Genomic DNA, 12,364 nt, shown 5'->3' on the forward strand with positions numbered 1-12,364 from the left:
TTAGAATGCCAGGACAGTATAGTATTTACAAAACTTCAAAATTCACAGTGCACTGAATATAAGTGTGCTTAAAATGCCTCTCTAAGCATATAATGTTCGCAACTGCGACGACATGTTTCTGGATTAGCATATAAAAATTATTCTTATAAATTACCATAAACCATTGTACATGATAATTGACGGGTTCAGTTTGTCAAAGCCATTATTTAGGTTTATCTAAGTACAGTGTGGAAAAGGCCAGTTTTAAAGACTTTTCTTTCTGACTCGTCATATACAGTGAGCATATGCAATTAATATTCACGTGCTTCTTTAAACTTTGACTTATGTATTCAACATATGTATATATATATTTACGATTGGAGAACAAAAGACCTGATCATTTGCGTAATTATTTTAAATCATGCTGCGTTTTGGTATTTTGTGGAACTCCTTCCTGAACGATCACGTACATTATTATTTTACGATTAAATACACGCGTATATAAAGCTAAATAACATCATATATGTGCTTATATTTTACCTTAATGCTATGATGAATAGTACTTAAAGTTTGAACATATTTTTAAATGTTTACTTTTGTACCTTATACAGCATACTATAGGCAACATAAAACTAGACGTAAGTAGTAAAATAAATTGTCAGTCATTATGTGGTCAGCACAGTTTATTGTACATTCAACATGTATATTAAAATTAACAGTAAGCTGAGCAAAAATGTCTTCTAGAGTTAATTTTAATTTTTTTAAATAAAGAAAATAATATTTTATCCAATCAACCACAAGAAACAATAAGTTAAATAAATAAAGGCACTTTATTATACTTTTAGTACTATAACTAATATAATAAAAACACATTTTAGGTATGAAAAAAGATGCAGCCCTCCAAAGAAAAAGGACTGGGTGTGCAAATTAAATCAAAACTAGCAGCCAAACGAGTAGATACACTTATAGCATTGATAAAAAATTTAGAGTGAATACTAAAACATTAGATCGCCAGTCCACATTGTTTGTTCTACTTGGTGCATGATGAGAGGTAAAACAAAGGTAAGGAGTGTAATTGAGCATATTCATTGGAAATATCTGATAGTTTGGTTTACCACAGTTCAAACTATAGAAAGTGGAAAACCTGTTCGTTTGATAGTTTCCAGTTAATGTAGATTTTCCAAGCAGCAACTATTACCAGCAGGATGAAAAGTTTTAGTACTGTAAAGTCTCTTATGTATTTTTGGAAATATTTGATAGTTTTGATTATCACAGTCCAAACTACAGAAAATGGAAAATTGTTAAACTTTTCTGATTATTTGGAGTTATGTATAAAGGTACACAGCGGGCTATCTTTGCTATGCCTATCACAGTATCAAAACACAGTTTTTAACAGAGTGAGTCTGCAAACATACTGCTAAACTAGCATTCACGTTCAAGCCGCACGACACACCAACAGTATGTCTTGATATATATTAACTATTTCTAAAATAAATAATGTGACGAAGAAAAAAAAAAATAAAAACATCACGATACCAATAGTCATTGTATAAACTATTCATTTAAAGTGATCATTTTAAACAAGAAAATATATAAATGATGAAAAAATCAAATTAAACAAATTTATATACTTCATCTGAATGAATAACATTTGCTAAAAGTAGTTTAATGTCTAATTTTTGGTGCTTAGAATAAAAATATTGGCTTATGAAATAATCTAAAGCATTGAAATCATACATAAACTATTTAGTGATTCTAAACAATATAGATAATATAAAGATTCCCCGAGCAGCACAGCGGTATATCTGCAGACTTACAACCATAGAAACCGGTTTTCAGAGCACAATTAGTTCATTGTGTAGTTTTGTGCTAAATTCCAAACAAACAAACAAACTTACAGCTAATTTATTGTCTAAATATGGCAATAATGAACCCTTTTGTCCTGAGAAGGCTACATTTCATTTCACTCTTACCTTCTAAACATTCTCATGATGACGACGTGAACCAATATTTTTTCTTGGATTTAATAAAATATACAGCTGAAAAAACAGGGAAGAAGATATTAAGATAAGATTTCTATCTTTGCAGAGACACATGTGATTAAGTTTTAGTGTCCTTAACCTCATGGAGTGAAACTAAGTTGATGGAATTTTGATAAAGTTGTGTAAATAAAATATAAAAAAAATTCTTTAATCAGATAATATTCATTGGGATACAATTATTCTATACTGCATCTCACATTTCCTGTGTAATTGACAAAACTAGTAAAGTAATTGAATACTGTAATTGAACTGCACTTAAACTTTTGTGCTACAAATGTTGGTGAAACACCGATGACCGTTTTAGAAATGTGTGACTTTTTGAGTGCAATTTGAAAACAATAAAAACTGCAGATCACGTTTTCATAAACTACAAAACAAACAAATATCTCTTTCTTTTACTGAATAAATGTGTATTCGTATTAATTACGAAACCTATTTGCTCTTAATTTTAGTTTAAATACGGCATATCACAAAATATATCGAAAAGTTCCTTTTATGGCCTTCCCTCGAGTCTTACACCACTAAATTAGGGACGGCTAGCGCAGGTAGCCCGAGAGTAGCTTTGCGCGAAAATTCAAAAAACAAACAAACCTTTTATGGCAAGGAAATATTACGTAATTATATTATGTTTCTTATGATAAACTTATACTGTTACTTTTTATTTTTATTTTTCGGCATCAAGCAATGAAGTTCATGCAAGCAACAAATAAATTCTCCGAAAATTACTAATCAATACTTGTGTATACACATTTAAAGTATCGGATAACGTTTCACTAGGTCTTTGAAAAGTCCCTAGTTAATTTAGTCAGCTTATATAAATCTGTCCATACGTAATTATAACCTACTCTGTGCGTCAAGAAACATGCTCATTTATATCTCGAATATTTTTAACTACTTTTGCATTTAAAAATTCTCTAGTATGTAATAACATCCATTTCATTATCAAAGGATTAAAATAGTGCAATCCTAACATTGGATCTGATAAACAAGTATCTTACTTTTTGCTTGTACATTTATACTCTATTCGAAACAGATCGGATAAATGAGTGATAAAGTTTGTTTCCAGAGGAGATTTTAGAACTGATATTCTTTGATTAAATTCGGAATTTGTGTTACGGTTTGTTGATTAAACCAAAGCATCCCTTGAAATTCTAACAAAATTTAAGTCAATTCCAAAGTCCTTAATCGGATGTGAAAATGTTATCTAAAAGTTTTTTCGCCTTTTTTTGTCAAATCTGGAGTATTTTCTCAATATTAAATTTTCTTCAAATGTGATGTTTTTACTTCATTTTACAAACATCCTAATTCATATATGTTTTAGCAGTTTTAATTAAACATCACTCATATCCTAAGTGTACTATGTGTAAATATCCTGGTTTCCCTTAAAACATACAGTCATATGAAAAAGTCAGGACACCCTATGAAAGCCTGTGTATTTTTGTAACATTTTGGATATATAGATACTTAATCTCAATTTTAACAATACTGAAAGATTATAGGAATATAACTAAACAATTAAAATGAAGAAAATACTTGTCAAGATCTACAAAAAATGCATATTCTAACTGAGGAAAAAGTTAGGACACCCTACCCCCTAATAGCCAGTGTTACCTTCTTTGGCTGAAATAACTGCAGTGAGACGCTTTTTGTAGTCATTTACCAGTCTCTGACATCGGTCTCCCCACTCCTCAGTGCAGAATTCTTTCAGCTATGAGATGTTTGAGGGGTTTCTTGCATGTACAGCCCGTTTCAAGTCACCCCACAGCATCTCAATGGGATTAAGATCTGGGCTTTGACTCTGCCATTCCAGGACTTTCTATTTCTTAGTTTTCAGCCAGTCCTTGGTGGATTTACTGGTATGTTTTGAATCATTGTCGTGTTGCAGGGTCCAGTTCCGCGTCAGCTTTAATTTTCATACAGATGGTCTCACATGACTCTCAAGCACCCTCTGATACACAGTAGAATTCATGGTGGATTCATGATTGTGAGCTGTCCAGGTCCTGCTGCAGCAAAGCAGCCCCAAACCATGACACTTCAATCTCCATGCTTCACAGTTGGAATGGGGTTCTTTTCCTGGAATGCTGTATTTAGTTTACGCCAAACATGTCCTCTGTTCTGGTGTCCAAATAATTCAATTTTGGTCTCATCTGTCAAAAGAACATTATTCCAGAAGTTTTGGTCTTTGTCTATATTCTCTCTGGCAAACTTCAGTCTGGCCTTGATGTTTCTCTTAGAGAGCAAAGGTTTCCTCCTTGCACACCTCCCATGCAAGTTAAACTTGTGCAGTCTCTTTCTGATTGTAGAGGCATGCACTTTCACATCAGCAGTAGCCAGAGCCTGCTGTAGGTCCCGTGATGACATGTTAAGGCGTTTGGAGACCTCTTTTAGCATCTTGCGGTCTGTTCTCGGGGTGAACTTGCTAGGACGACCAGACCTGGGCATGTTGGCAGTTGTTTTGAAATTCCTCCACTTGTTGACTATTTTCCGCACAGTGGAATGGCTGATTTCAAAATCTTTTGGGATCTTTTTAACTGCAAACTAACGTGGCAGGGGTTTAGTTTAGAGAGAGAGAAATCAGAAGAGTTCTCTCTCCAACTGGGGTGTTCAGGAACGTTGTGGTTCCTCTTCGTCCCCTTACATGAGAAATGCTTTAAAATATGCGTGGAATTTTTAATTTATTTTTAACATTTCAAAAATGAAGTAGGGTATTTGTGAGTGAGAGGAAGGACGAGAGAACTGGACGAGAGCAGCAAAAGTGAAGTGAGCCAGGCCTTGGCTCGAGGACGGAGTACACTGGCGGCTGGCGAATTGATTTTTAAAATTTACTATGATTGATTAGATACCCTGTGACTGGGTAAACGGCCCTTTTCAGAATGAGGCTGGGACCTACAGGTCCGATGCCAGAGATTTTGCTGTGGGGGGAAACGGGAGTACCCCGAGAAAACCCACTTTCACGGCCTGGGCGCCGAATAATCTACCCAGACCGTGCCCGGAAGTAGCTGGGAAGAAAAAAAACAAAACTGATGAACTATGTTGGGGGTATACGTGGAAACTGTTAGCTGCAGTCTTCTAGATCAGTTGGTAACTTCGTCATGAACTTGTTTCCACACTTGAAGCCCATTGGTGCAAGTGAAAAACGTGGTCTCGGTGGTGGAACTACTGGCTGTTCTTCGGTGAGTTGTTCTTCGCTGGTCTGTGATGCTTTGTTTCTTCTCGAGATTTTGGTTTGAGTTTTCTGCGTGGAGGTAGATTGTTTTTCAGTTTGTACTGTCGCGTCGATGGTTATCTTGGTAATGGTTTGAGTCTGGCTGGTTGTTGAATTCTGTGGAACTGGGATTGAAGTCTGGCATGAACTGTCCTTTTTCTTTCTTGAACTACTGGAACTTGGCGTGTTGCTAACAATGGGAGTTGTCGTCTTCTGAGTCGGGTTGTCTGAATCTGTCTTCATGTTTCTTCTAATAAGGTCTGGACTCTGCGGTATTTTGGTAGTTTCATGTTGGAAGATTTCCGTTGGTTGTTTGCGATATCTGGGTGCTTTGTTTGAACCATTATTGAGTGGTCGTCGATGTGGGCGTTCGGCTCTAAAATGAAATATATGATAATAACAGCTGTCACGTAAAATACAGTCGGCACTGTACTTCGACGTTGTCACTATCTTCATGAAGTGTGTGGGATGATTACTGTTCTTAGAATAACTTCGATGAACTGCATATACCTTGGCTTGTATTTGGGGTTCTATGGTTTGTCTAATTTCTTCTGGTTGAATTGATGGGTCGACGCCCCTGAGGAATACAGAATAAAGATTGACTGGACTTTTAGTGGGGGAACAACTTACTTTAAATTCAGTGTTCCATGGCTGGCACAGATAAATTTGGTCTGCAGTAGTGGCTGGTTGGATGAGGATTCCTCCCCGGCGTAAAATACGGGTCCTGGACGGTTCGATGGTTGCCCCAGGCTTGGCTCGGGCGATCAACGTGGCGACTTGGTACGGCGTGAGGTTCGGCGGTAAGCCGTCGACGATTACCGGCGGCACTAACGGCCTGACTGGCGAGGATGAACGTTTCGTTCTGAATAGCATATTGGCACGTCTGACTTTCTCGGTCTAAAGAAGAGAACCTTGTAAAAACCGGGATCTTTTTAAATTCCTTACCAGACTTATAAGCTGCTACAATTTTCTTTCTGAAGGCCTGAGACAGCTCTTTTGCTCTCAAGTTGAATTTATTTACAACAAAAAGCAAGACGAAAAGGCAAGACATGAAATATAAACAAAAACATTACATATAAAGAAACAGGAAATATTCAGAAAGAGTAATATATACAAATGAAAAAAAATTAAATATATACAAACAGTTATATATACAAACGGAAACAATAATTATGTACAAACATTAATATATACAATATATATATATATATCGATCGTAATTATGAGCATAATAAGAAATTAGAATTCACATCACCATGGTATAACAATGTATAAACAAGAATATAACCACATGTTGTTGACGATACATACACTTACTAAAACACAGTTAATAAACACGTGTCTAGTCAGGACCCGATTCCAATATTAATATACAATATGCTATAAATATTAATACTATTTCACATAACGAAATCTGCCAAAATAACTGGACGGGAAAACAATATAGAGCAAATACAATATTCCAAAAATACCTTTCAATACTAATAACTCTCTCTCTCTTAGTGATACTTCTGGCAGGTTATTTTTCCACTGAGTAGGCCACGAGAGTACATTTCATGTGATCATAAATTTACATAATCCTCAGCTGTATCAATAGTATTTGGACATCGTTACCAGATAAGCTGGTGTCGATATCATTATACATACACATTTATCAAAATACAAATTATTACCTAGAACGTGAGCTAGCATTTTACTTCAACTTAAAACTTATAAATAAACTAAACGATAAACTGAAATAATTAAATAAATGATGAACACAACCATAATAAAAAATAAAAAAAGAATTTGCCATATTACACTCTCTTTCCTCTTTAAAATAGAAATGATGATATTAATCTCTTAATATTAAATATCCCCATTTTAATATCTTTACTCTTACCTCTTTCTTACTGACACCGTGAATTCTTTACAGTGGAAGCATAGATACTTTGCAAGAAAAATATAATTAATAATTTTGACTCTTCAGCTGTATCTTCTGTAGCTTCCGGTTGTAGTTCAGTTTAGTGAAAATTTAAAGCTTTGAAGATCAGCTAACTATGATAATTAACTCTGTGACGTTGTCTCAGTATCCTTTGAGAAGGAAATAGAAGTATGTCATCAGCAGAATCCAGTGAAGGATGAGAAGTGGTCATGCCAGTAGAAGCTCTCTTTTTCTTGTAGAAAAATAACCGCCAAGTGTTCTTTACTCGAACATTTTCGTTTTTCTACAACTGCCTTGGATGATTACTATCTTTCTGATTATCGAGAGAATTGTCGCTAGGAAAATATATATATCATTATATTACAAACATGAAATCGTCCTATAATTGCACTTGATGTAGCGTCTTTCAATTCATACAGTAATTAAGTAATATACTAGTAATTTCAAAATGTCCATTCTATCTCAGTACTGCAGAAAATGAAAAAAGTATCATCATCTATTTTATATATTTCTGTACATCTCTCACTGTTGTTGGCTTGCCACTATTGTTTCCGAGCCTTTTTAATGTTGAATTTTATTTTCTGTATGGCTTCTTGTGATGTTGCTATTCGTTTACCTGTGATTTGAAGTGCTGCTAAGTACTTTGTCATTCAGTTCCAACGAAGGAAGTTTGGTTGGTGTGTAACTTGCAGAGTCATAAACAGGGATTTTAAAATTCAAATTAAATGATTTATTCTTCAGTATAAGCATGTATCATTCTACAAATAATTCTACTCAGCCCTTCTGTAATGTGAGATTTAGTATGTCAAATGGTTGTAAAGATGTCTTTAATCCACGTAGTTTTAAAAGTTTCGTCTATTAAATGAGACACGAATTGTGAGCTTTTATCAAATACAAGCCTTTCGAATATCATATGTACATAAGTGTTTAATTATTGTTTGACAATCACCGTTGCAGTTATTTGTTTCTGAGGATATAATTCAACCTATTTACTGGGATGACCTGTCAGAATCAACAACTTATTATTTCTTGTACTAAATTCGGGAAAAGGTCCCATGATATCTATTCCTATTATCTCACCAGCTTCCCTTAGTTTAATCCTTTGCATAAATATAATTGGATACTTCTTTTCACATTTAATGGTTTGACAAACATGGCATGACTATACAACTTTTAATGCTCTTTTATGTACCAGGAAAATAATCACGTCTAAATACTTTGTCCATTTTTGTACACCTATATGTCCAGCCATATATGATATATTATGCCAGTCTCAATTAAGGAATAATTGTACTTCATTCACCATTGCTAGAGAACCTTGTAGTGTAATAAATATCATTTCATTCAAGACCTGGTGTTTCGATTTGCTTTCAGTATCTGCAATTATAGTAAAATCATCTGATAATATTCCGGCTCAGTAGCCAATTGTTTTCTAATGCTAGAATAAAAAATGGCAAAAATTTAAGCGACACCTTTCTCTTCCTTTTCTGTGTAATGTTTCTAATGTTAAATATTTTAATTTTAGTAACCAATACATGAATCCAGTAGTTAATTTCGTAGTTGCCTGTAACCATTTCAAGGTAATGTAGTCAGTTAGAACTGTAAATTCTTCTTCGTCTACGTATATCTTAAATTTTTCAACAGCCCAACCTACAGCTAAACATTCTAGCTCTGTAGTTGTATACTTTTTCTGCAAAGTTTAGTATTCCACTGACATACACAATAACATCCTTGTGACACAGAACTTATTCAACATTTAACACATCAGTATGTAAAAAAGAAATAGTGTCCACTTTTTCTCTGAAGTTGAAAGGGAGGAAATTCACATGAAGTCTACTTTTCTCTAATGCATCTTCACACTGGATAGTCCATTTCCACCAGGCATGTTTCATTCGTAGCCAATATAAAAAGTTTAACAACTATAGCAAAGTTTGGAATGAAATGATTGATTGTAGCAGACACACACACGCACACACATACTTGAAGATGTGCTTAACTCTTTGCAATTTCTTGCAGTTGGGAGTTTTGCAACAACTTTCACTTTGTAATGTTTTGTGTGTATTCCCTCAGAAGAGAGCTTAAATCAAAACTACAATATTTCTGATTGGCTTAATTTACTTTTAGAAATTATACACTAAGTAATGTTAGTTATACGTTGTTTGTATAAAACCAATTCTATATCTTTCATATGTTCTTCAAATATGGTAAACATTATAATATCATCAGTATTAGACGAGGAACATTTATTTACTCCTAGTAAATCTTTATTCTTAAGTCTTTAAAGGTGGCAAGTGCATTTTTAAAAACAAAATGCATTATTTTAAAATTTAAATTGATAAGGTCCTTTCTCAGTTATGAAGGCAGTTTTACAATGTTCCTCTATCTTAATAGGTATTTTCCACTATTTACTAAATAAGTTTAACACAGTGATTTAATTTGCCCCTGACAAGGCATTCAAAATACCATACATATGATGCAATGATTCTGAGACTCGCTTAGATTTATATAGTCAACACAAATTTAAAATCATTATTCTTCCCTTCCTCGTAGCTTCTGGAAAAAAATTCACTGAATAGGAAGACTCATTACGAAAAGGTTTATCCACTTGATCATGTAACACTTTTAATTTAGTGCGAGAATAAGGAAAAGGTTTACTAAACACTGGCTTTTGTTTGGGAGTTACAGTATTATGTGCAGGTATTTCTGTGAGGCCAAACATTATCGGAACATTTCAACACAAGTCCACTGTTTTGACTCTTTAAATGTTAACATTGTAACTCTTAAGTTAGTATCGTTTTAGTCGCAGAACCATGCTTAACTGATGGCACATTTAATTCGAAAACATATGTGAAAAAGTTAAGCGTTGTTTTGTTTCACTGAATGGAGTCCAATCCAATAATACAGATATAGCCAACAACACATTGGTCCACAACGCTATGTGTTACTAATAGTTTTACGACAAAATATCCTAACTGTTAATAGTTCGTAATTCGAGTTATTTTTTCATTTTTTTAGTTGTAGTGTAGGATTGCCTTTTTCATTTGTTGCCATATATTTTTATTTAGTGCTAAATAATCTAACCCAGCGTCTATAACCTACCACTTTCACACATTAGTGTTTAGAGTTAAGTGTGGAAGTTCCATTTTAGTCATTCTTAAATAATTAATAGAGGTATCAAGAGACTAAACTCACTTTATTTTAGTCCTGCTCTTGATTCCCGTACACTGTCCTTCGTTTCTTTATTCCCTGTTTACGTATTTTTCTTGGGATAATGCACGGACATTGGTCCTATTTTATTACAAACATAGCACCACACAGATCTATTGTGGTGCTCAGTTTTAAACACATCACTATTAAAAGTCTCCCGCTAGTACAGTGGCAAGTCTACGGATTTACAACGCTAAAATTAGAGGTTCGATTTCAATCGGTAGACTCAGCAGATAGCCCAATGTAGCTTTGTTATAAGAAAACACACACACACTCTTAAAAGTTTTGTTTTATTGTTCTGGCGATGCTCCTATTGTTTTACAAATTTAAGCACATCGGCAATAGATATAACAAAGTAGCATTCCCAGCACTATCATAAAGAAACGCGTAATTGTGACTTACAATTTCTCCTTCTGTAGCTTCAGTGTTCCATACTTTATAAGTTATTCTTACACATGTCTTAACTTATTTCCTACATTACAATATTATCCCCTGTAAAAAAGTTACTAATTAATTCGATATTATTTGACACTGCTGGGTAGAAAGTAGTCAATGCTCAATTAAATTTTCCCCATTGTTCTAAAACCATTTCTTATTTGAAACCCTTCCACCATACTACTGTTTCTTTCTTCAAACAAGAAGTAACCAACCAACTTATTCTGAGATGTTTGACATATATAAAAATGTTTTTCTAAACTTTTAAAAAATTCAAATATATATATGCCATACGACTGGTTTGGGTTGAGAAAACTTATTTATGTAGAGGAGCGAACAACGTTTCGACCTTCTTCGGTCATAGTCAGGTTCACAAAAAAAGAGGTAACTGACCGATAGCTGACCACATGTTTGAAGGGGGTTGCGTAACTGAGTGTAGGAATGTAGAGGGCGAGCTTAAATGTCTGATTATATTTTTTAATATAGGTATAAAGTTATTCCTTTTATTGGTTTATTTTTCTAGCTAATACTTTTATGACATAAGTTGAAACACAAGCATTTAACACAGCATTACATCCACCACCATACTGGTACAGATATGTAGACGACACGATTGCGAGATTCACATCTACAGGACACACACTTAATTTTTTCAATCACATTAACTCTATACATCCCAACATTAACTTTACACGTGAACAGGAAGAAAACAATTAAATGTCATTTCTTAATCTCAAAATTACAAGAACCGGTACACAATTTAAAACAAAAATCCACCAAAAAATCACCCATACTGGACTATAAATTCCTTGGGACTCAGCACATGGAACAAAACAAAAACTCAACATACTAAGAAACCAAATAAACACAGCCATAAAACTATGCTCACCAGATAAAATTAACGACTAATTAGACAAAATAAAACAATCCTTTCTCAACATCAATAAGTTTCCTTCGCAAACTGCAGAAAGCATTACACATACACACCTTAAAAAAAGCAAAATTAACTAACAAAATAAATATATCCCACGAATTAAAAGATCACAAAACCATATACTGCTGCATACTATATATTCCCGACATCAGCAGAAAAATAACCAACATTTGGTAAAAACTAGTAACAAAATATGACACCATTTAATACCAAATTTATTAAAAAACCAGGCACAAAAATAAGGGTTATACTATGTAAAAACTACACTGACAAACACCACACCAACATTATTTATAATATATAATGTGATAACTGCCACGACTTCTATATTGCAAAAACAAGTAGAAAAATGGAAACCAGATTCAAAGAACACGAAAAGTCACCTTCACACGTTTTCGAGCACTGCAAATCAAATAAACAAAACATAACCATAGAAAATATCCAAATACTAAATAAAGAAACAAACATAAACAAACGCAAAATTAAAGAATCCTTACTTATACAACTCAAACCCAAAATAAATCAATACAAAGGAACACCTTTATATTTATATTAATAAACATAATCAAACATCTAAGCACGCCCTCTACATTCCTACACTTAGTTACACAACCCCTTCAAACATGTGGTCAGATATC

Source organism: Tachypleus tridentatus, chromosome 2, assembly GCF_004210375.1.
Source record: "Tachypleus tridentatus isolate NWPU-2018 chromosome 2, ASM421037v1, whole genome shotgun sequence".
NCBI lineage: Eukaryota > Metazoa > Arthropoda > Merostomata > Xiphosura > Limulidae > Tachypleus > Tachypleus tridentatus.